Source organism: Phoenix dactylifera, chromosome 1, assembly GCF_009389715.1.
Source record: "Phoenix dactylifera cultivar Barhee BC4 chromosome 1, palm_55x_up_171113_PBpolish2nd_filt_p, whole genome shotgun sequence".
In the NCBI taxonomy this organism is placed as follows: Eukaryota; Viridiplantae; Streptophyta; class Magnoliopsida; order Arecales; family Arecaceae; genus Phoenix; species Phoenix dactylifera.
In genome coordinates, this window is record NC_052392.1 from 14330946 (window position 1) to 14354015 (window position 23070).

Here is a 23070-nt window from a genome sequence, read left to right on the forward strand (position 1 = left end):
AATAAGTTTCTTCATAATCAACCCCAGGTTTCTGCAGGAAACCTTGTGCAACAAGTCGTGCTTTATATCGCACAATTTCATTATTTTCATTACGCTTCCGTACAAATACCCACTTATATCCAACGGGCATTATACCTTCAGGTGTTTGGACTACAGGTCCAAAAACTTTTCTTTTTGCTAATGAGCTTAATTCAGCCTCAATAGCTTCTTTCCATTTTGGCCAATTATTTCTACGTCGGCATTCTTCGATGGTCTTTGGCTCACTTTCCTCATTACCTTTGGTAATGCCAACATTACTTCTGGTAATGTCAAGAGCCACTTTAAATGAAAATATGTTGTCGACAACAGTTTTATTTCTATCCCATATTTCTCCTGTACTTATATAATGTATTGAGATCTCATTATTTTCAAGTATATGTTCCTCTTCAGGGGATAACTCTTCAGGAGGTTCCTTTTCAGGAAGTTGTATTCCTGGAGATTGTAGAATGGGAGTTATGGTCTCTTCAGAAGCACCAAATTTTATGGTCTGTTTTGTGGGTATGGCCTCTTCAGGAGCTCCAGTTTTTTTCTTTGTACTTTTCTCTTCGAGGATTCTTATCTTTCGATCCAATAGGTCTTCCACGCTTCAGGCGTGCGTCAGACTCATTCGCTGCTTTATTAGCAAGTTGTCCTTCAGGGACCTCAATCCTTGCTGGAGCATTAACAGCAGGAATATGAGATTTTACTACACTTCTGGTGTCAGTAAATACATCCGGTAATTGATTTGCAACATTTTGCAAGTGTATAATCCTCTGAACTTCCAGTTCACATTGATTTGTACGAGGATCAAATTGAGATAAGGGCAAATTATTCCAAGTGATTTCACGTCGTGCTTCAGGCATCGACTTTTCTCCCCTAATGATGGGAAGACTGTTTCATCAAAATGACAATCCTCAAAACGTGCCTTGAACAAATCCCTGTAAGGGGCTCAACGTATCTAATAATAGATGGAGAATCAAAACCAACATATATACCAAGTCTACGTTGAGGACCCATCTTAGTGCGTTGTGGGGGTGCAATTGGAACATATACAGCACAACCAAAAGTGCGAAGATGAGCAATATTTGGTGGTTGACCAAATGCAAGTTGCGAGGGAGAATATTTATGATAAGCAGACGGTCTAACTCGAACTAATGATGCTGCATGCAATATAGCATGTCCCCAAGCAGAAACAGGTAATTTTGATTTCATAAGCAAAGGTCTAGCAATCAACTGAAGTCTTTTGATGAATGATTCAGCTAAACCATTTTGAGTATGTGTATGAGCAACAGGATGTTCAATATCAATTCCAATTGACATGCAATAGCTATTGAAAGCTTGAGATGTAAATTCACCTGCATTATCCAATCGGATTGTCTTAATTGGATAATCAGGGAATTGTGCTCTCAATCTGATTATTTGAGCAAGAAGTCTAGCAAATGCAACATTTCTAGTAGAAAGAAGACAAACATGTGACCATCTAGTTGATGCATCAATCAAAATCATGAAATATCTAAATGGTCCACATGATGGATGTATAGGCCCACAAATATCTCCATGAATTCTTTGTAAAAATGAAGGAGATTCAACAACAAGTTTTGAGGGGGATGGCCTAACAATCAATTTACCTTGAGAACAAGCAGAGCATAGATAATCACTTGGTAAAAGAATCTTCTGGTTCTTTAATGGATGCCCAAGTGAATTCTCAATAATCCTCCTCATCATTATAGAACCTGGATGTCCAAGGCGATTATGCCAAATCATAAATATCTTTGGATCAGTGCACTTTTGGTGCATTACAACATTTGATTCAATCATTTTCATCGGTGTATAATACAACCCAGATGAGAAAGCAGGCAACTTTTCCAAAACAAGCTTCTGGCCCGAATTCATTTGAGTAATAAGAAGAAGTTCTTTGTTGCCTTCGTCGGTGGTTTCAATATGATAACCATTACGACGTATATCTTTAAAACTCAATAAATTTCTTCTAGACCTTTGAAGAACATAGAGATCGGTTAATACAAAATGTTGTGCCTTTTGGGCAACATAATATATGCTCTTCCAGAACCTTCAATTAAATTTGATGAACCCGATATGGTATTGACATTGGCATTGCTTAATTTCAAGCATTGAAAATACTTTTCATTTGTAAGAATTGTGTGAGTTGTAGCACTGTCTACCAGACAAACATCATCACCATTCAATTCATCAGTAAGATCCATGTCTCTACAAATATGCAAAACATATGTAAAATTTTATTACTTAAAACATAACATAAAGTCTTACAACATGATAAAGAAAAAATGCACTAATTAAAGGAAACACTTCCATCACCAATCAATGATCAATTCTACCACTAGGATCTTCAAAGAAATCAGAAACATCAAGATGAGTAATATCAACCCCATCAGAGGTTTTGGAAATGTGTTGATGGTTCAGCAAAATTTGTTTCAATTCCCTGTTCTTTTTCTTTCAAAGAGGCTTGGTAGAGGTCTGCCCAAATGCTTAGGCGTACAACAGGTACGCGACCAATGTCCATTCATACCACATCTATAACACCATCTTCAAATTTCTTTTTACTCTGAGAGCCTTCTCTTTTATCTGAGTTATTCCACTTTTGGGTGGTTCCACTTCTGGTGGTACGGTGCATCCCGCTTGTTATTTCCCTTTTTGGTGGTTTCACTTCTGGTGCCACCATGATAATTTTTTCTACCACGTCCTCTCCCATATCTACGATTCTTTTGGAATGATTTATCATTCGCTTCAGGGAATGATGTGCCATTCGCTTCAGGGAATGGTATGGAACTAGTGGGACGAGATTGGTGATTTTTTAACAAAAGCTCATTATTTTGCTCCGCCACTAGAAGACAAGATATAAGTTCAGAATACTTTGTAAACTTCCTCTCTCGATATTGCTGCTGCAGGAGCACATTCGAGGCATGAAAAGTAGTAAATGTCTTCTCTAACATATCCTCATCGGTGACTCTTTCTCACCACATTAATTTCAAAAGTGGAGCTGATTTTAAAGAGTGCCAGAATTATATTCACTAACACTCTTAAAATCTTGCAACCTCAGGTGCATCCAATCATATCGAGCGTTTTGGGAGGATTACGCACTTCTGGTGCTCATATCTCTCCTTTAAATTATTCCACAGAATGAGGGGATCTTTTACCGTTAGATACTCAGTTTTCAATTCCTCATGAAGATGGTGCCGAAGAAAAATCATTGCTTTAGCACGGTCCTGCAGGGATGCTTGATTTTCTTCCTTTATAGTATTTTCCAAGGTTCATGTGCATCAAGATGGTTCTCAGCATCAAGGATCCAAGACATGTAATTCTTGCCAGAAATATCAAGAGCAACGAATTCAAGTTTGGTAAGATTCACATTCTCTACAAACAGAATCATAGGATTATGAATTTGTATCATACAAATTGCAAGTGAACAATTTGACCATTCTATGTCAATCATAAAAAAAAAACATAAATTAGATATTGAGAATCTAATTTGAAAAAGAAACTTACTGATTGGAGAATGGCATATAAAATATTTTTCTTGTAGAAAGAACACCATGTACTTCCACAATTGGTAGAGCCTTCGTGCTGATAACGTGTTGTGAAATAAAAGGTAAAGAGATTGGAGACAAGAAAATAAATAAGACACAGAAATTATAGAAAATTAGTTCTTCATGAACTAATAGTATTTTCCATTTCTTTCTAATGCCTTTCTTTCTCTTTTTACTTGTGTACATTTCATCCTCCTCAAGGTACCCTTTTATAGGCCTAGGGTTATAAAGAGGAGATATAATAGTCATAATCACAAGACAATTAAAGGACAAGAGAAGGTGAAAAGGTGGATGAATGTAGACATCCCCAAGGGATAAGGGGCACATCTAGGAGTTACAAAAGATGGAAAACCCAAGAGGTGGGGAAACTCAAGAGGTGAAGGTTAAGTGGTCATCCATCCAAATACGGTGGATTCATAACAGCCATCTTTTAATCAAAAATTATTTGCATATTCCCAAGTTACTGTTATGAAGTTATTATACGTCTCTAGATTAAAAGTTTCATATAAAATATGCTGACCGGAAACTAATAATGATACCCTATTTTAAGCTTGAGTTAGTTCTAAATTGTAAGTTCGTAGCTAGGAAGCCAAAGGTTCACAAGAAGTCGGCAAAAGTACTGCAGACTGCACAAACACAAATCTGAAAGAAAATCTAATTATAACTTATTAAGTCCCAAGTTTTACCCTCCATTTCGGAGTTTTGGGGGAGAAAAGAAAAGAAAGAAAAATTTAATGAGAAGGAAAAAGAAAAGAAAGGAATATAATAGATTTTCCTCTCCTCTTATTTGGAAGGTTTAGGAGGGAAGAGAAAGTACTTTCTTTCCTCTTGCTTGAGAGTTTGGAGAGAAAAGAGAAGAAAACATACCTTGTTAATACTTTTACTAAAATACCCTTATTATAAAAGGGGTATGCTTATGAGTAGAGGTGATAAGTAGAGGGTGCAAATGGATCGGGTCGGACTGGATCATAAGTAATCCCAACCCAATCTAGATCTTTGTTTGGGTCTTAATTTTAGACCCAGACCCAACTCACTAAAAAATCGGATTGGGTCGGATTGGATCTACGGCCTTAGGATATATTTATCCTTTTAATTTAGTACTTTTTTAATTTGAAGACAAAATAGGTATTATAAAAAATTTATTAAGTTCCATTTTTTTTTCTCCAAATTCTTCCACTTATGTAAGAAAAGCAAGAAGAGAATTGGAGCCCAAAATTTTTATCCTATTCTGTTCTCTCTTCTTTTTTTTTTTTTTTTCTTTTTTTTAACTAAAAATTTCCAAACACCAAAATTTTTAGCTGTTTCCGACCGATCCACTTCTTTCCCCTCAATTCTAAGTTTTCAAACGGAGCCTCGTCGGCCGCGTTTAAGTCACACCTACGGGGCCCACAGCCATACCGCCTATAGAAATACATAACCCCTTCTCGTCTCAGGGATCGTTTACGGAGAGGGGGATGGAGAGAGCGAGGAGAAAGGGAGCGGAGCGGGGGGAAGAGAAAGGCGAGGGAGTCGAGGGGAAAAGAAGAAGGCTCTGCACCGGGAGGTCCACCACGCTGTAGAATCCTCTTGGTGATCCTTCTCTCAGTGCTCTCCTTCCTCGCTCTCTCCATCCTTCGCCTTTTTCTCGTTTTCTCTTTACCTGTTTCTTGGTTCGTTTAGGGTTTTGATCGAATGCTGGAGGATTTTTTTTTCAGGGTTTTTGATTTTTAACGCACTTACAATGCCAATGGTAAACTTAGCAAGAAAACGGGATGGTATAGCGTTGGGCTCTTGAATTCTTTATAAATATAGAAGCTCCTTCCCAAGAGAACTCTGATGGAGAGAGCGTCAGGAGAGTGGAGAGAGGAGCGAGGGAAAAGAGAAGGCGCCGCACTGAGAGGCTAATTCTCTTTTGGCGGTCGTCTTCTTATTTTTCTTGTTGGTCCATCTAGAATTCTGATCGAATGCTGGAGCTTTTTCTTGTTTTAGAGTTTTTATATTTCAACGAATTTCTAATTCTTGATTCTTGATTTGTATGTCGATGCGCGATCAGACTTATCGGCATGATTTATCTCACCTTTGATTAAGATTTTGATTGTATAAATTGGCGTTTCCCTTTTCTTTTCTTTTTTTTTTTCGCTTTTCATACTCTTACGAGTCAGCATATCTTTTAACTCTTACCTGTGCTATATTCGCAGATTTTTAAGGGCTGGTACTGGTGGAAGCGTCTTGTGTTGAAGGGGGTTGCCGAAGTGACAATAGTAACATTGAACCCTCGAATATGCTCGAAGATCTCAAAATGATCTTCCAGTTCCGGGGAGAATTCGCAAAACTCCGTTTCCATCGAAAATTCAGTCTTGTCACCCTTTAATGACCCTTATCCTCTCCATGTTTCGCTTGTTAATGAGTTTTTGAACTTGGCCCGATATATTGTCAATGTTTGTAAAATATGATTTTTGTGAAGGAATTTCATACCTTTTATTAGATTAAGGGGTATTTTCTTCTTCTGGTTGTGCCATTCAGGATAGAATTTAATTATAACTCCTGTTGTTCATGTTGTTGTTGCAGTCTTGCAAGAGTTTGAAGATGGAGGCGTTTAGACTGTATCAGTGAGCATCTTTAGACTTTATAAGCACTAATTGTCACTATTTGCTGACATTTTTCCTTTTTTTTTTTTGTTTGTTGATGCATGATTAAATTTGCCAGCATTGGAATGTCTGATGCTTCGGAGATATAATTTATATGAAGGCGATTCTTGCCTTTGATAATGATTCTGATTATATAGCTTGGCTTTTTCTTCATAATCTTGTTAGTCAGGATAACTTACAGATTTTATTTAATTGTATACTGATCTTTTCCGGTCATATGGTCTGCTTGTTAATCAGTTGCCCAGCCTCATATCAGAGATTGATGATGTTTAGCAGATGAGCTTTCTGAAGGTGGTGTCATATACTAGAAAGCAACTTTTTTGTATCAAGCAACTTTTTTGTATCAACTACCTTTTTTGATTGAATTTGTATTCAAGATAAATTCTGATTATTGCTTTAGTTATTGTTTGTGGTATTTCTAGAGGCTTTTGTAGAGATACTTTTTGTTCAAGGGGATTCTAGAGTATTGGGAGATACAAGTATAATCTGGATGGTGAATGACTTTGTCACAAGAGGATTATTTTGGTTGTATCATAACACTTTTAGGGTGTGGAGGCATATGCTTCTAGAGTTTCTTGTCTCAAAGGTAGTTAGTTCTGTTGATAAATTTTATGACGAAGGGGAAGCGGGTCGAGGCGAGCACGTCGCCTTCGAAGAAGGATGGAAGGGGAAGAGCAAGCACATTGCTCTCTTGTGATCACACCAAAAGAAAATTTGTGGAATAATTTGATTACTCAAAACTTCAATGATTCCAATACAAGGGAGTGGGGCCTTTATATAATAAGAGCGAGCCACACATAAGTAGAAAGACAAGAAAAATAAAGCAAATTGTAAGGGCAATAATTCTAAAAATGCTGAAAAGATTTGATGGGTTGGCTGAAGCAAAAATCTTAGGGCAATAATTCTAAAAAAATGCTGAAAAGATTCGATGGGTTGGCTAAAACAAAAATCTTGGAACAATAATTCTAAAAAAATCCTGAAAAGATTAAATAGGTTGGTTGGCCTTTCTTTCTAAAAATGCCGGAGAACCGGTACGGGGTCAGGCATCGGTTCCTCCGACCTTGTGCCTCAGCCATCTATTTCTCTTGATTAAACCTGTACCATTGACATTGGTAACTACAACCACTTGTATTATGCCCCATGTGCCTTATAACATGTTGTATGAGTTCTCTAATAATCAATAGCAATACCAAAGGTCTTCTTAAAGCTTACCTGTAGACGTCTTCTTAGTGTTATCTATTACTTTTCATAAACTTGTGGCTTTAAAAAGTACAATAATTTATGTCTACACTAATTAGAAGTAGATTCTTTTGGAAAGCAATTTGGCAACCACCATCTACAACCTAGTTGTGGCAATGATTTAGATCAGCATGCAAAGGAAGTTAAAGTAGGGAGTTGTGAACCAAAGTGCAAGGTCAACTGCAGCTTTAATTGGGAACTGGAGTGGTGGTATGTGATGGGATGTCCATCAATAATAAAAAGTCCACTGCATTTCATAAATACATATTTTCTATATGTTTCTACATTTCTGAAGGAAAAGCCGATTGTTTTTATTTTTCTGTTGCCTTTATGGTGGTTGTTCTCAATTGAAGCACGTCCAGTGAGCTTCAACTCTGAGAACATTCTTGAATATAATCAAAGTAGAACCAGCCCTGCTTATACATTGGAAGTTTGGCTAAAAATTTTACTGCACTGGCTTTAATTGGTTTCATATCTTTACAGTAGAGCCAAGGTTTTCATTTTGATTGAGATGATATAATCAATACCTCTGCCATTTCTATCTTGGTCAATAAAAATCACTATAATCTGATAAATTGACTGGCATGATAAAAATCAATTGACATTTTCTAGTCAATTTTTACCGTTTTAAATTAATCTTGTATTTATAAATATTCAAATCAGTGCCTTGGTATAATTGTATTCTCATATTTACTTTATTTGCTGAGATTTCGATATCGATGATCCTATATTATTGGCTAGGACCCTGGATATCTCGGTGTTTCCCATTTGGTTCCATCTTGGCCCAGATTAACCAAGATCTCAGTCCATCATGGTATTGGCCAACCACCAAGGTGATTGAGACCTTTGGATTTGAAAACCTGGAATAGAACTCTTCTGCCCGGACTTCATCTTGATATGTTTGCTAATGAACCTTTTGTTAATGAACCTCGTTTCTTTGAGATAGAATATAAGAAACAGAGCTTTTCTCAGATTTAGCTGACTGATGTTTGATTCTGCTGAAAAACAACGTTTTTGCCGCCAACAATAGCTTTTCAATCAACTCGACATCTCAATTCGTTCTGATACTTTAATTTGTCTTCAATACAATAACTAACATGTTTGTGACATGATTTAACAAAGCTGAAAATTGTTTTGTTGAGACGAAATCTGATGTTGAGAAAATCTTAGTTTCTTTGTGGAATAATTTGAACAGTGCTGCATTAAATATTGTGTAGTATATTGTGCTTGCCAAATTTATGCCGTCATTTAGGACACCTATGGATTCTCTCCTGTTATGTGATGATGCTGTTTAGTGGAAACATTACCTGTGCAATTTGAAAAGATTTGTGAACAGGGGAGACTTTTGAGATGTTGCATGCCTCTGTCTGGTACTGTTCTTTATGTATCAGAAATCAAATTTATTCCAGAATTCGTTGATTGCAATATGTTTTGGATATCTTGGGCCTACTTTATTACAAACAAGGGAGGTACATAGAGTATTGGAAATCACCTGTAGAAAAAAACATAATTATTGGATGATATGGATACATCCCAATATGTTGAACTATGTTGAATAGTAGATACTTATATTATGTGGTTGGCATGCATTGATAAGAATGAAAATTTTTATCCTCTCATCTTTTACCAGCTTAATGGCTCATGCATCGAGAATTTAATACACATACTGCAATTAAAGTTTATACAGTGTATGTCAGTTTCTAAGTTATTTTCCTTGTACTTTCACGAGTAGCATATGTTTAATATTCTGATTATCTTTGGTGGATGCAGATTGTGTGTTATAGCAGGAAACATTTCCCCAATCGATGTGGTAACACATATGCCCATCTTATATGAGGAAGCTGATATTCCATACATATTCCTTCAAAAGAGGTCTGTTGTACCCTGTTAGCGTTTTTTTGTTCCTTTTCATTTCGGTAGCTGGGCAAATGCATTGGCCATGTAGATATACCATAGTATCCATAAGGAGGCCGGGTTCTAGGCCATCATCAACTCATGGTTTTGATTTAAAGATTTAATATTCTTTCGCCCACTTAGATTACCTGCCTGGGCCATTCTTAGCAGTGTATGGAACTTAATAGTCCTAGTTGCTGCTTCATTTCAAGAACTTACGGTCAGGTTATCAAAATAATCTATAGGTTCTTGCATGGATATTGGCTGCTTTTTAGTTCCAAACCAACTATTTTAAGCCCTTAGGATGTAAATAACTTAATATCATATCCTATTTTTCAAGATATTATTTTTAATGATGCATTTATCTTTCCATCAAGTCCTTAGCAACACAAGCAATTTATATGCCCAACAACACGGCATGCATTTCCATGTCTGCTCATGTAGATGTTGTGCAAGTCATTTGTGTATCACAGTTTTTCAATGTGGTCAACTGAATTCTGTATATGTGTTCCATGCGGTTAATGGTATAAATTTGAAGATAACAAGTTAAAATGACCATGATCTTCCTACTTTTACCCTTCTGCTGATGAAATCCTTGTGGCCTCCACTCTTCCCTTCTTTCATGCCTAATCCTGTGCCTATCAAATTTGTGTGTTTGTAATAGTTAAGCACACCATGACATGCACAAATCATATGGTATAAACATCTATTAACTTTATATTCTTGCAGACACTGTTTGCATCAACAGAGACTGCTTGTGTCAATGTCATTTAATATTAAATAGTGCACAACTGTAATTTTGAATATCAAAATTCCATTACTTCTGGGGCCTGAGAACAAGTCTAGGAATGTTAGTAATCGATATCCAATATAGGGCCCGCCGGTTGTATTCCCCTTCCTATATAAAGTCTAGACAAGATGTAAATTCAAGGAGTACCCTACTGTTAAATATTGGGTTTTGCATTGTCGATGCAAGGTAATGCCTATATACTTAATTTGTGAAGCAGCTTCACCATTCTCAATCCCAAGGGCTTGTGAAGTGCCATTCTCTAAGCGAAGTACCACGTAGCATGTAATTCAAGGAGTACCCCTCTAGGAAAGTGCAACAAAGCTCTGAAAGTTACTAGATAGTTCTTTCATACATATCTTTTAATTCTTTATTAAATTTTAGATATATAATTAATTAATAGTTAATATATTTATCATGTTATGGCTCATTCCCAGTTGAACAGGTGACACATAACCTGGTCATTTTCTTTGGGTTCAATCAGCAGTCCAGGTTTTAAAACATTGCTTGGAGCAATGTACCCATCACTAACTCAAGTAAGTGAAAAAGCTTAGGATAGGGTTCGGCAGTATCTTGGTTTTGGCCCATCACATGATTGAATACCAGTTTAATTTTAAAACCTGATTGCAACCAGGTTTTAGAAGAAGAGGTAAACGAGCTGACAGCCTCCCTCTTCTGATGGGAAGAGGAAGAATGCTACGCTTGCTCGTGCAATTATTATTATTGTTATTGATGTTATTATTATGGTTTCCGTTTCATGTGCTGTCGATGTCAATGGGCAAGATGCAGATGCTGTGTGTTCTTGTGGGGCACAAAGGACCAAAGCTGTTTCCGTTATTCTTGTTTTTCCAACATGATGGATATGTTAGATGGATGCTGGATGCTGGATGAATTATTTCACTGATTTGTTTGTTTAGAGCAATTTTTTTAAATATTTTTGACTTCTACTGTTTTGCCATCTCGAGTGAAAGGTTATTTATAAATTATAATATATATTTTTAAAACTTGGATTAGGGGCTCAACCCAAGTACGTCACCCAACTTGACCGACAAAGTAGCTGTTCCTGAGTCAGCACACCAAGGAACTGGACTGCACATCCAGTTATTGTGACCTGCTCTAGGCAAATATTGATTCTGATTCAAAACTGAGCGACTGAACCAAGGATCTGAAACGAATCCTATTGAATCGAGTCGGGCAACCAAAATCCAACCCTTGTATGGTTAGTCTAATTGTGGTTGTTAGTGGTTATGCATGCTTAGTATTCATGCATGATAAGGTGCCAGCTAGCCTATTTCTGGTGTCTTCTCGGGGTTTCCACCGGAGGCCTAATTCCTACCATGTAGCCTAAAATTGCTTTTTAAGAACGGAAAGTAAAAACACCAAGGTACCACCAACGTATAAATGCAAATGTCAAGGAAAAAAAAAAGATTATCCTTTCTTCTTTCCTCCCTCGGCCATTCAGTAAGATCATAAAATATTTTGACTTATTTATTAATTTATTATTTTAATGAGATGGGTTCAATTTTTTGAAGAAAAAATTATGAAATCTTTGGAAGGAGATGTTGAATCGAAGTACAGCTGGTAATCCAAAACTGGAATGTCAAGAGGGCAAGTAAGAACATGGGCACCTCTTCAAAGTGCTTCAGGTTAAAAATGGACAGATACTGACGTGGCATGCCGGGCAGCATCTGTTCATTGTGTACGTGGCTCACATGTTCCATTGTAACAAACAAATATGCTGGGCCAAGGGATACTGCAAATGCCAAGAAAAGAGCTTTGGGCCGTGGAATTGAGAGTTAGATAAGCAATACACTTTGACCGGTCGCACCGAGCCACCTGCTACTACTGCTGAGTTTTGTACGCTAGCTGATGGCTAGAGATACCTGATTCAATGTTACAGCCGTGTTGCGCTTGCATCAGGGCATTAATCTGTTTTTTTTTTTTGGGTAGAAAAAAAAAAACCCGCTTTTGAATCTACTGCCACCTTCCTTTCAGCTAAAACCTGCTATAAGGTTTATGAGATCCTTTGTCCTTCGTTTCCCCTGCCTGGATTCAGTCTTGCCTCCCAGTGTTGAGGAAGATTCCATCAACCCTTTGAAGACAAGCGGATTGCTCCAAAGGAGGGGGGATCCCAAAAGGTGTGAATGCATAGGGATTTGCTGTTTGTCCGTTTAGGCTTGCATCATACATGTACGGTGTGTTTGGTTCGCTATTGGAATCGAAATGGATAGAAATACAAAAAACAGTTATAGTTTCTGATATATTTGGTTTGTGACTAGAATCGAAATTGGCATGGAATTTGAATATTAGGGCAGAGTTCAGGTTGGATTTTCAGAAATTAGAGCATTCTCATTTCTTTCAGAATCCGAAAAAGGAATGGGACTTCTTCCAACCAAATAGTGGAAATGGAAGTCTCATCCTTCTTCACATTTCAGAGCCCAACATCTTCTAACCAAGCATATTCATAGAGTATTCGAATGACATTGTCTTGACTTGGATATGCTCTCTTCATATATATATATATATATATGGTACTTAATCTTGTTCGAGACATTAGACCTTGATGAAGTACTGAAATTCAAAACTTGACAAAGAATGTGAGAACTTGTTTTATTCAGGCCTAGTCAGGCTAGAGTTGGTCTGGATTGGCCACTTGGGCTGCTTAGCATGCACCCCGCATGTGAGAGGGGGGAGGAAGACTTCTGATGAGAGTCATCTTCTTCCCCGCGTCCATCAAAAAATGGGGATCCTAGGGCTCGCTGGATTTTGGTGAAGACTCTAGGATATGATCTATAAAAGGCTATTCCCTCTTGGCATCTCTTTCGAATCCCGATCAATTGCTGGTGAAATATGTTGAAATCTTCTTGGTTTCCATCGAGCGTTTTCGGCAAGTCATCATCGATTTGTCATCGTAAACAAGGTAATCTACCCTAATCCCTTTTCCATATCCATCTTCGAGTCCCTTGGCTGTTGTTGGCAGTCTAATTGTCACCGATGGTTGTCAAATTTAGAGCTCTCTTCTTTCTCTCTCTTGAAAAGAGAACCCGTGGGTCTCTTTCTCCCTCTTGCTTTCTCTCTCTCTCTCTCTCTTCTCTTTCTCTTTCTTCTTCGCCCTTTTTCTATCTGTTTCTCTCTTTTTCTCTCTAGATATTTTATGGATCAATGGAGGGTCTAGATATCTGAGTAGACCCAAGTTGATCGGTTGACCTTTGGAGGGATCTTAGAGGCTAGCATTTTGTGATCAGAGGCTCTAAATCGATATTGCATAACCAGGAACCCCAAGCCCATGTTGTATAGCCATCTACCCATCCATCTATAATATTTCAATATTAACCATGATTATTTATGATTAATCTGAAGATAAAACTTGATTTTGTAAGGGAGCAACCGTCCGGGTAAGAAAGCATTAGGCAAGGTATTGTATACCCTGGTTCTTAGATTAAGGTGTGGGAAGATAGACATTGTTTTTGAGTTTGTCACTAGTAGACTTTAGATAAAATGTATTTTATAACATGTCGATGATTTTAGATTTTGCATTGTTTTCCATATGGTTGCTGATTGATTTCTAACATATATATAAAAATATACACTTTTATTGTATAGATATATCACTGTATGATTGTTGATTGATTTCTAACATAAATATAAAAATATACACTTTTATTTGTATAGATATATCACTGTATGATTGCTGATTGATTTCTGATATGAATATAAAAATATACAATTCTTTATTGTATAGATGTATCAAATATTAATGATTTTGGTTGTTTAGAAGATGATGCTCGTTATTTTGGAATTTGGCAAGAAATGTAATATGAAATTATATTTTCTTTGGCACAGATGAAATTGAATAATTTGATTGCCGAGTAAAAGGAATGGAACCAACCAAATTATAAATTACCAATTATGGGATGAATCGTGATACTTTAATGTGCCATCATGGGCCTAAGTATGGATATTATGGATTGTCAGTTACGAGACAAATTGTGACACTTTGGTTTGCAACCACGAGCCGAAATGTGGCATTATGATTTGCCACCATAGACTAGAGCATAGGATTTTTCTAATCACGGGCCGAAGCATGACCGTAGACAGTCAAAATCAGAAAGATAACTATTGATCAAAAATATGATATATAAAACTATTTTCATGATATACCTGATATTTTTTTTTGAATGAGATATATATTTAATGGCATACATATGTGTGTGCATATTTATATAGATTTATTTGAGATATCCAAATAGTCGGTACGAGATTTTATGATTTTTGCCCGTATTTTGAAATGGTTCATAGCTAATCTTTATTTTAAATTTACTTTATATATATTGGAGTGAGTGCGGAAAATTCTTATTAGGGTGTAAAGCTCACACCATCTCTTTCCTTTTTCTTTCAAAGTCATGGGATGCGTAGTCTCGATTGGATTAGGCATGAAGTTCGAGTGATGGAGTTATTAATTAGTTAGTTTATTTTCTGATATCAGTAAACATTTGAAATTCTGTAATTGAGTAAACTCTTCTAATGATGGATTTATTTAGTTCAGCTATTATGGTTAAATTTTATAATTAATTTAATTATTCTGATACCATTGAAAATTTTGTTCATTCATAGGCTTTGCATAATCTCTATGATATTGCTCTAGGATTCATACGGTTGTGTCATATGGCCAAGCCGGACGATGAGTTTGGTGCGTGACATATAAAGTGTTTCCTTTGAGAGAAAAAAATGTGTATATTAATACTGTAATACCAGACTTTGGTTATCCTTGTGGACTTAGCATGGCAGAGTTGCTACATCACCTCAAAATAAGTTCTGCCCAATTTGAATCAAAGGTTAAGATGCTGAGGAGCTATGATATGCATAACTTGCTTTCATGCATGTCCTTCTATAAGGAAGTGCTAAGTCTACATGTGTGCATAGATTTACCACATCTAAAATGTGCGAGTACAGGCTGCTGCTATTCTGCAAACTTGTTTTGTATTTGGACAAACAAGATTACATCACCCTCTGGGTACAGGTGAAAGGAGATGTCCCTTACATACCACTGTGGTGAGTACCCTTCAAATAGAATATTTCTCCCTCTTAACAAACTCTCAGAAAGAGGGGTCAAGCAAAATCAGAACCAATTATAGAGAAGAACAAAGAATGGGAATGATTCGCGCTAAGGCAAAACCAGATTCATTAAATGATTTGCTCTACTTTAAGATGGAGGAAGAGGGCTCATTCTTTGTCATCATATAGTCTCAACCCAACTGAAACAACTGAAATTAATTTTCCCTTATTTGGTTTTGATTCCTTTTCTAGGTTGGCCAAGCCAAGACCAGTATACTTCGCCCTAAAAGGTTTGGTGCGTTTCACCAGATCATGCTTAGGTCAGGTTTTACATGCGACTAATGCAAGAATCAACAAACGAGTTAAACATATGCCCTGCATTGCATGCATGACCATGCTGGTGTACACCACCAATCACTTGAATACTTATGCATGAATCCATTCGCCGCATGCTCGTCTCGGTGATGCGCCACTGCTATATAGTGCAGCGATTGGCAGCATGTATCAGTATGGCCGTGCACGCAATAATTTTTCTAAATTTAAGCTCAAACCACACCATCTTAGCCCCAGGCATCTCTCTCACGCATATCTACTCCTTCATGCATTCCTACATGCATGTCAAGCATGCTCCGTCTAGCTTGGAACGAAAAATTGGGTTCTAATATCATAAGAGCGGCCTGAAATAGATAAGACATTGCATGTTGGTTAGTGTGCTGCCAAAAAAAAATTAAAAAGTGCCCTGGTTGCAGCCATTTCAGTCATGATTGGCTATGTTCTACAAGGGGGGACAAACAATTTCCAGAGTAATGACAACAAAGTTTTGGATATTTTGTTTCATCAATGATCTCCACGGCTTGGAGCGAGACTGTGTTACATGGAGTGCAGCCTTTTGGTAGGGAAGGCGCCATGGTCTCTAAAATCATTAGGTTCAACAAAGGGGCAATGCAACATCGAAAGCACTCCGGCATAATCATTCTTAGACCTTTTAGAAAGGACTTGTTTTTGGTCTGCATTCAAAAAGGGCGTAGGTGAAGTAAGAACGCCTGTGGTGTGATGTATAAATAAAGATGCTACAAAGGACATAAAAATCGCCTTCATTAGACCACAACATCATCTCTTTTATTGAAATATTTGGGAAAAAAAAGAGAATTATATTTCTGCCTGTCAAGTACAATGTAGAAGAGTAGCCTTTATACAGTACCAGGAGGCTCACAAAAATTTGATAGGGCCGACTAAGTTTGGCACAATTAATCATAAATCAATTAAGATGAATTTTGATAAGGCCGACTAAGTTTGGCATAATCAATCAATCAATGAATTCTAACATCCTTGGTCATCCCTTCAACCGCATACCTTTTATTCCACGTGGATCACAAAAGTGATAACGGGGTTTTCTGAGAGAAGATAATTTGTTATTTATGATGGGCAACCTAATGATCAGCCTGCCTTCTCCATTTGCTTACTATCCATTTTTCAAGAATAGAATGCATAATTCAGGAGAGGAACTAATAATAGCCAGCTTCTAAAACTTTACAAGATGCGCGTAAGAATCATTAGAGTTAAAAAAAAAAAAAGTAGGATGTGTATGAGAACGACTAGCTGTAATCGTCGCTTGGATTTTCAGTGATCCAAGTAGGTCGGTGACTCGAGCTAGTGAACTCGAGTGAATACAAAAATAACTAATACAATACAATGTCGAACTCATGAAAATGTATACTTACATGCTAGTATATGTTTATACACTAATACAGATAGACAATTTTGATATAAAAATATGCGCGCGCGCGCATATATATATATATATATATATATATATATATATATATATATATATATATATATATATATAAATTTAAGTATACTTGAAGATAGAAGGATTTTTTTTTTTTAAGGACAACTCTAAATATTTGATTGAGTTGGGTTAAGGATCCATTTAAAAACTCAGCCGACTTATTTATTGAGACGAATGGCCAAGCTTTGTCAAATCATTTGCTCGAATACAAGCGATTCCAACTGAGTATATATTCTACCAATCCGATCTGAATCGGATGATCCTTGAGTCAGATCTTTTTAACCGGTGGCTGACAAGGAGCTATTGCTCTTGACACTTGCAGTAGCCTTTTCCTACCGTCATTTACTTGCATCGTCCTCCCTGCGCTGCCATTTTTGTTTCTAAGTGACAGAAGCTTGTCACGATAGAGGGGACATCGTATTAGGAGTTTTTTATTTTTTTGACCGACGTTTATGATCGCATGTTACGATTTAAATTTAGTCAATTGCTATTGTTTTGCGTACCGCATATCGATAGCCAGCAGTTCTCTCAAGAGAGGATCGGGAACAAAAAGGGCATGCATGGAACATATGGCTCAACCTCTCATGCACTGCTCCAATTTCCATCATCAAAATTGTGCTTTCACAAAGTGGCTCGAGATCAACTCAATTTAAAATATTAAAATTCAAAATTAAACTCAAGAAAGATCAGTCTTAATAGCTAAACTCGAATCTGGTACGGACAATATTCGAGGTCGATTTGACTCAGTTTGCATATCAGCCGGGCCATATTTGAGTTAGAATTCGAATCTTGATTATTATTAAAAAATAGCTAAAATAAAATAAAATAAAATATTCTATTTAAAATATTAAACAAATAATATAAAATATAAAATATAATATAATATTATTAAAAAAATATATATTCGATTCAATTTGTGAGCTTTCATGCCGAGTATTGTACTACTCAAATTCGGTAACAGTTGAATCAAGTCGATAATTTAAGTCGAGCTCAAACAGCTTGCGAGCTGCGCGGCCTATTTGTACTTTTAGTAGAGATTGGCGCACCTGCATCTTTGAGGAGGAGAAAATACCAATAAGATGTTGAGTGGGACCAAACATTCTCCTTGAGTTACATGGCATGAAGTTATTATTGATGACCATACATACATCTTTTTTTGGGGACCTTATAGTTATGTCTTTTTTTTTTTTTTTTATAGTTATGTCTTGGCTAAGAACAAAATGACCAGAGTGACATAAAGCCTAAAAAGCCGTGCGAAGTGGAGGGCAAGCGAATGCAAGTCCCCCAGACTAAACAATCACGCGGAAGGCGAATTCATCTATACGACAATAGGATAAGCTTTTGTTGGGGTCATTTCAGAGGGTTTTCCGTCAACACCTATCCCTAGGAAAGGATTTGGACCCATGCTTGGCCATGGGACCACGCCTATTTTTCCCATATCGGGCTCCATGATCGTTCTTGGGGACAACCTTTCCAAGCTTTCATCTACGTTCCTTTCTCAATCTTTTAATCTTCGGTAAAAAAAAAAAATTAACATAAACTCACTTCTAGGACTTCATCAAGAAAGACCGAGATATCTAAGGACAAAGAAAAAGCTTATTGCTGAAGCTCTGTAAATTAACTTTAGCTAGTGGTCTGAAGGAATTTATGCTTGCTCACTTTTAGCAATGATTATTACTTGGAGAGAAGGATGCACCCTTTCAGCGCTTCAAAGGGCCAATACATGAGCATTGCTCATCAAAAGGAAGCTCCCATGATGTTTACTTTGGGAAAAGCTTTTCACAGATGTTCTTCCCCTAAAGAAATGCAAGTGCGCGTTTCTAAGGCCAGGCTGCGTTAAACTTTGTAAAGTATGGGTGGATGCTTTCACCTAGTATGCTGCAAGAAAATACCAATGCCACTTTGAAATGTCCGGAATTTCTTTCTCTATCACTCTTATTAGGGCAACTTTTTTTTTTTCTCTTTTTCTTTTTTGCCATCCAACCCATAGGCAAGCACCAATCCATATCATACATATGGATGCATTCAATAATAAATTAAAGGTCGGACAACAAATTCAAAACATTGCAGCACTAAACTTTGCATAGAAAACTAAGTATTATTAATGTGGCAAAGAGAAGAAGGAATCTCGGTATGGCCCGCTTGCGTAAATGAGGGACATATGGTATCTAAGGACGTGCAGCTAATCTGGAAGCTTTCATTAGAGCCCAACACGTGGCAAAGCATTGCATGTGGTTCCATACTTAGCCTAAGGCAAAAGTACGTTATTTCTTTGTTAGATACCCACCAGCTCCAAGTAGCAATGAGCATAATAATTTATCACTCATTCGACTTCCCATTAGTGCTTGCTCTCTTTTCGACTTCTTTTTTGACTCGAAACGGCATCTTGTACCGTTGGCAATTGATGCATGATCTATTGAAATCTCCATCTCTTCTCTCTTCAAATGATGCTCAGTCCGGGCTTGGTTGATTATGGCATGTAATTAAGTATCAGTATAAAAAAATATAAAATATACAAATAAATCTATCTTATTCTATCCATTTAAGTTTTTGGAACAAGTGGTGATTTTAACATGGTATCAGAGTAGAGGTTCTGAGTTTGAACCTTGTCTCCACACTCTTTAACCCCATTATTAAAAATTTCACATATTGGGCTCATCCATTAAAGAGAAGTCCGATCCATATATGAGAGGAAGTGTAAAAAAAATATAAATTATATAAATAAATCTACCTCACCCTACCAGCTTAAGCTTTTGGGACATGTGGTGATTTTAACAATCAAAAAAAAAAATTTAGTGCATATATGTTACATATATACTTAGTGGCAGCATTAGGGTGATTTAGAATTGAGTCCTTGGACCATGGTGAAAAGGTTCTTGCTAGGGTGGTAATGACATCGGAACAACCATTTGGGATGCCTGCCAATTGCCCAATTGGATGGGAAAAGAGAGAGTTTAGATATCTCAATAACAACATGGCAATCCTGCAGATTGGTTCGTGTGGGATGGATGATTTAGAAGGCTTTTGAATATATGCATCCACTAGCATCAGTCACAAGTATGTCTCAGAATCCCTAGGATACTGGAACTAGAGACTCCCATAGCACCATAACATTGCCATTTGCACAAAAGAAACCCTCCAATCAGCTTTACCATTATTTGACTTGCAGATGTGTCTGATCACACAACAGTATAGCTTGAAATGAGCCTCTGGGCATCTGCCAGGTGAAGGCTTGTGCCCTGAGCTCAGTCCCTGCTCTGATTCATGTTATAGTGGTCCTGGAGTCGCCTTCCAAAATTACGTTGTCAGTCTCTTGTTGTATAGATATAACAGATTCCCTCCACCCAAAGAAAACTGCAATTTATTGAACTAATAAAATTTGTAATGAAGATATATATATATATCTCAAATTTCATAGATAGGGTCCAACTAATATAGTTTATTTTTGTTGGATTATTGTATTGCTATATGACGTTGGGTACTATAAGCCATTGAAACAATAACATTTCTTTCTTGGGATGAACATTGGAACAATATCATGTCATAACAACAAAACGACAATAATTGAATATTTTTTATTCAAGTTGTTATGGTGTTTTGTATTTAGAGGATAGACTACTCAAGCCTTTGACTTGGGCTCTGAGGTCTATCCTGTGATGTCTCATCACTGACCCATCCAAGGGTTCAAGAGTGGAGCATACTTGGAGGTAGATTTTGCCTAATTCCACAACATTTGAGATTACATTTTTACATTGTAGGATTTTCAAGCACTTGTGAGATTGAGACTTTGGTAACCATTATTTTCTCCTTTTTGTACTTTCTATACTTTTGGTGCGGCTTTCTCTGTTCATCTAACATGAACATAGACCTTAAACCCAACCATATGAACTTCTATATTCCCATCTCTCTGTACACTCTGCTTTCGAATTTATTTGCACAACACAGATAACATAATTTTGTAGTACGTTCCTTGCATATTATTATTTTAAAAGATGGTATATATATTAATAACATTACTATTTATATCGAGTCATGTAAGTTCAAAAATAATAAAAATAGCATCCTGGCGCAGCAGAGGCAATAAAAAGCAAACGGTGGATCACGAGCACCGCTCTTCTCCTCTGTCATGAAATAAAAAGATAAAAATTCTCATAGAACAGTAAACACATACTGTTTACAGACAGCATATACTATTCAAGATAGCATAGCATTTGGCTCGCGAAACTTTATATATATTTCATACTATACATATACAGTAATGTATGTAACAACCTCAGAATCAAACCAATTGGTATTCTTTCCAACTCAAACAGATATTTTAATAATCAAATATTAAAATGAAGTTCCAAGCTTCGGTGCAATTTGGAGCTTGTGACCAATCTGAATTTTGGTATGTTTTTTGAAAATTTTTGTGAGATTGTTTGAAACTTTCAGACAATAAATGCTTCTGTTTATTAATCTGAATGAAATTCTTTTCTCCATTATTAGACACTTAGTTTCTGCTCCTCATCTCTATTGTAAAAACGATTAATTTTCAATAAAAATTGGATGACTCTTTTTTACTCTTTTACATTAAAAAAATGGATATTTTAGTAAATAAATATTAAAATGATGTTGCTAAATAGTAATCGAAATTGAGCTACGTAAAGATGGACGGTGATTTTGATATATTTTGACCGCTGCACAAAACTTCGCAATATTGGCTGTCGATGGAGATGTCCTAGATCATCTCAGCTCTCAAAAATCCTCCTTTTGCGTATATGGATACGAGAAAAAGCAAAGGGGGGAGATAGAGAGAGTGGATAAAAAAAGAGAGAGCTGCAGCTTTTGCTTTCAAATGGCTCTGCTCTGCTTTCCTCTCTCTCTCTCTCTCTCTCTCTCTCTGTATCTCTGATGCGTTTCGCTCTGAATTTTGACAGCCTCCTGACCTGTCGATCAGGGTGCGTGAATGTCCGGATGAAAGGACTTCAGTTGGGGACTCCATAAAGCAACGCAAACCCCACACACTACCTGAGATAATTTCCTATTTATTCTAATGCTAAACACCAATATAATATGGGAAAGGACGCCAAGGAGAGCCCAACAAAGATATGCTTCCACGCGCATCTCGAGATCCCACCCACAACTTAGCCCGATAAAACGACGGAATTTGAGACCTTAATGAATGGCCAAACCCAGGGAATGTTGGATTCTCGGGACATAAACCAATATTAAACCACACTTTACCCCACCTGTCCTCCTCGGTTTTTTTCTTTTTCTGCATCCCCTGCTTCCACCCTCAAGCTCTGCTTTCTTCCGCAATTCATTTCTTCATGTTTAAATATTTAAAAAGTTTGAAGATTTTTGGATCGGGTTCCTAGATTGTAACTGTACCTGCTGTCTCGATTAAATTTAGATGTTTTTCATGTCTTGTGTCCCATAAGGATGGTCTTGTCTTGGTTAATTACCTTGTTGTGGCCTCCTATGGGAGATCATGCCCCCTCGGAGGGTGCTTCAATAATCACAGGTCCAAAGTCACTCATGTTTTCAACTCCATGCTGTCCTTGAGACCGTCGAATTGATCGGCCAAACTCATACATGTCCCCATCAGTCAAAAAAAAAAAGTGTTACATGGACTAAAGAAAATGGCACGAACACTAGATTTTGCTGAGATCCTAACTTGTGACAGCTCGAAAAACAAAAAAGATATCGATCCTACTGCTAAAATATCTGGCTTGTTACGGTGCTTCAATCCAATAATTCATCCAAACTGTGGTCCATCAATCAGGCAGAAGAGAATTGGGTGCACGATATTATGTGGACCTTTGGGTCCGTCTAACGTTTTTTCCTCGTAGCATCGTCAGATTCGTCCCGAGTCCTAATTCTATTACAATTTTTATTTAATTTACTATTAATTTAATTGGTTTTAAAATTTTATTTTTAATTTTATTATATTTAGTTATTCTTTCTAGAATAATTATCAAACTTAATTTTTTAGTGCATATTGATTTTTTAAATTTCAATAGAAATCAAATATTCACCCATACGATGCTCTATTTAAAGAGGTCTTTGGCGTCCCATTTAGAGTGGCATGAAAAAAAAGAGAAAAGGAGAGAG

At 36.8% G+C, this 23070-nt stretch overlaps 1 long non-coding RNA gene across 3 annotated transcripts; it reads left to right on the top strand.

Moving 5' to 3' along the window:
• Positions 1 to 5078: 5078 nt before the first annotated feature.
• Positions 5079 to 11072, top strand: LOC103712735. Of its 3 annotated transcripts, XR_005512201.1 has the most exons (6): positions 5079 to 5150; positions 5759 to 6169; positions 6446 to 6499; positions 9218 to 9319; positions 10565 to 10663; positions 10762 to 11072. It is a non-coding gene; the product is annotated as an uncharacterized LOC103712735 (long non-coding RNA). The 3 variants fall into 3 exon arrangements; XR_005512200.1 differs by lacking the exon at positions 6446 to 6499; XR_003386731.2 differs by lacking the exons at positions 6446 to 6499; positions 10565 to 10663 and having other exon boundaries at positions 10917 to 11072.
• The last annotated feature ends 11998 nt before the right edge of the window (positions 11073 to 23070 follow it).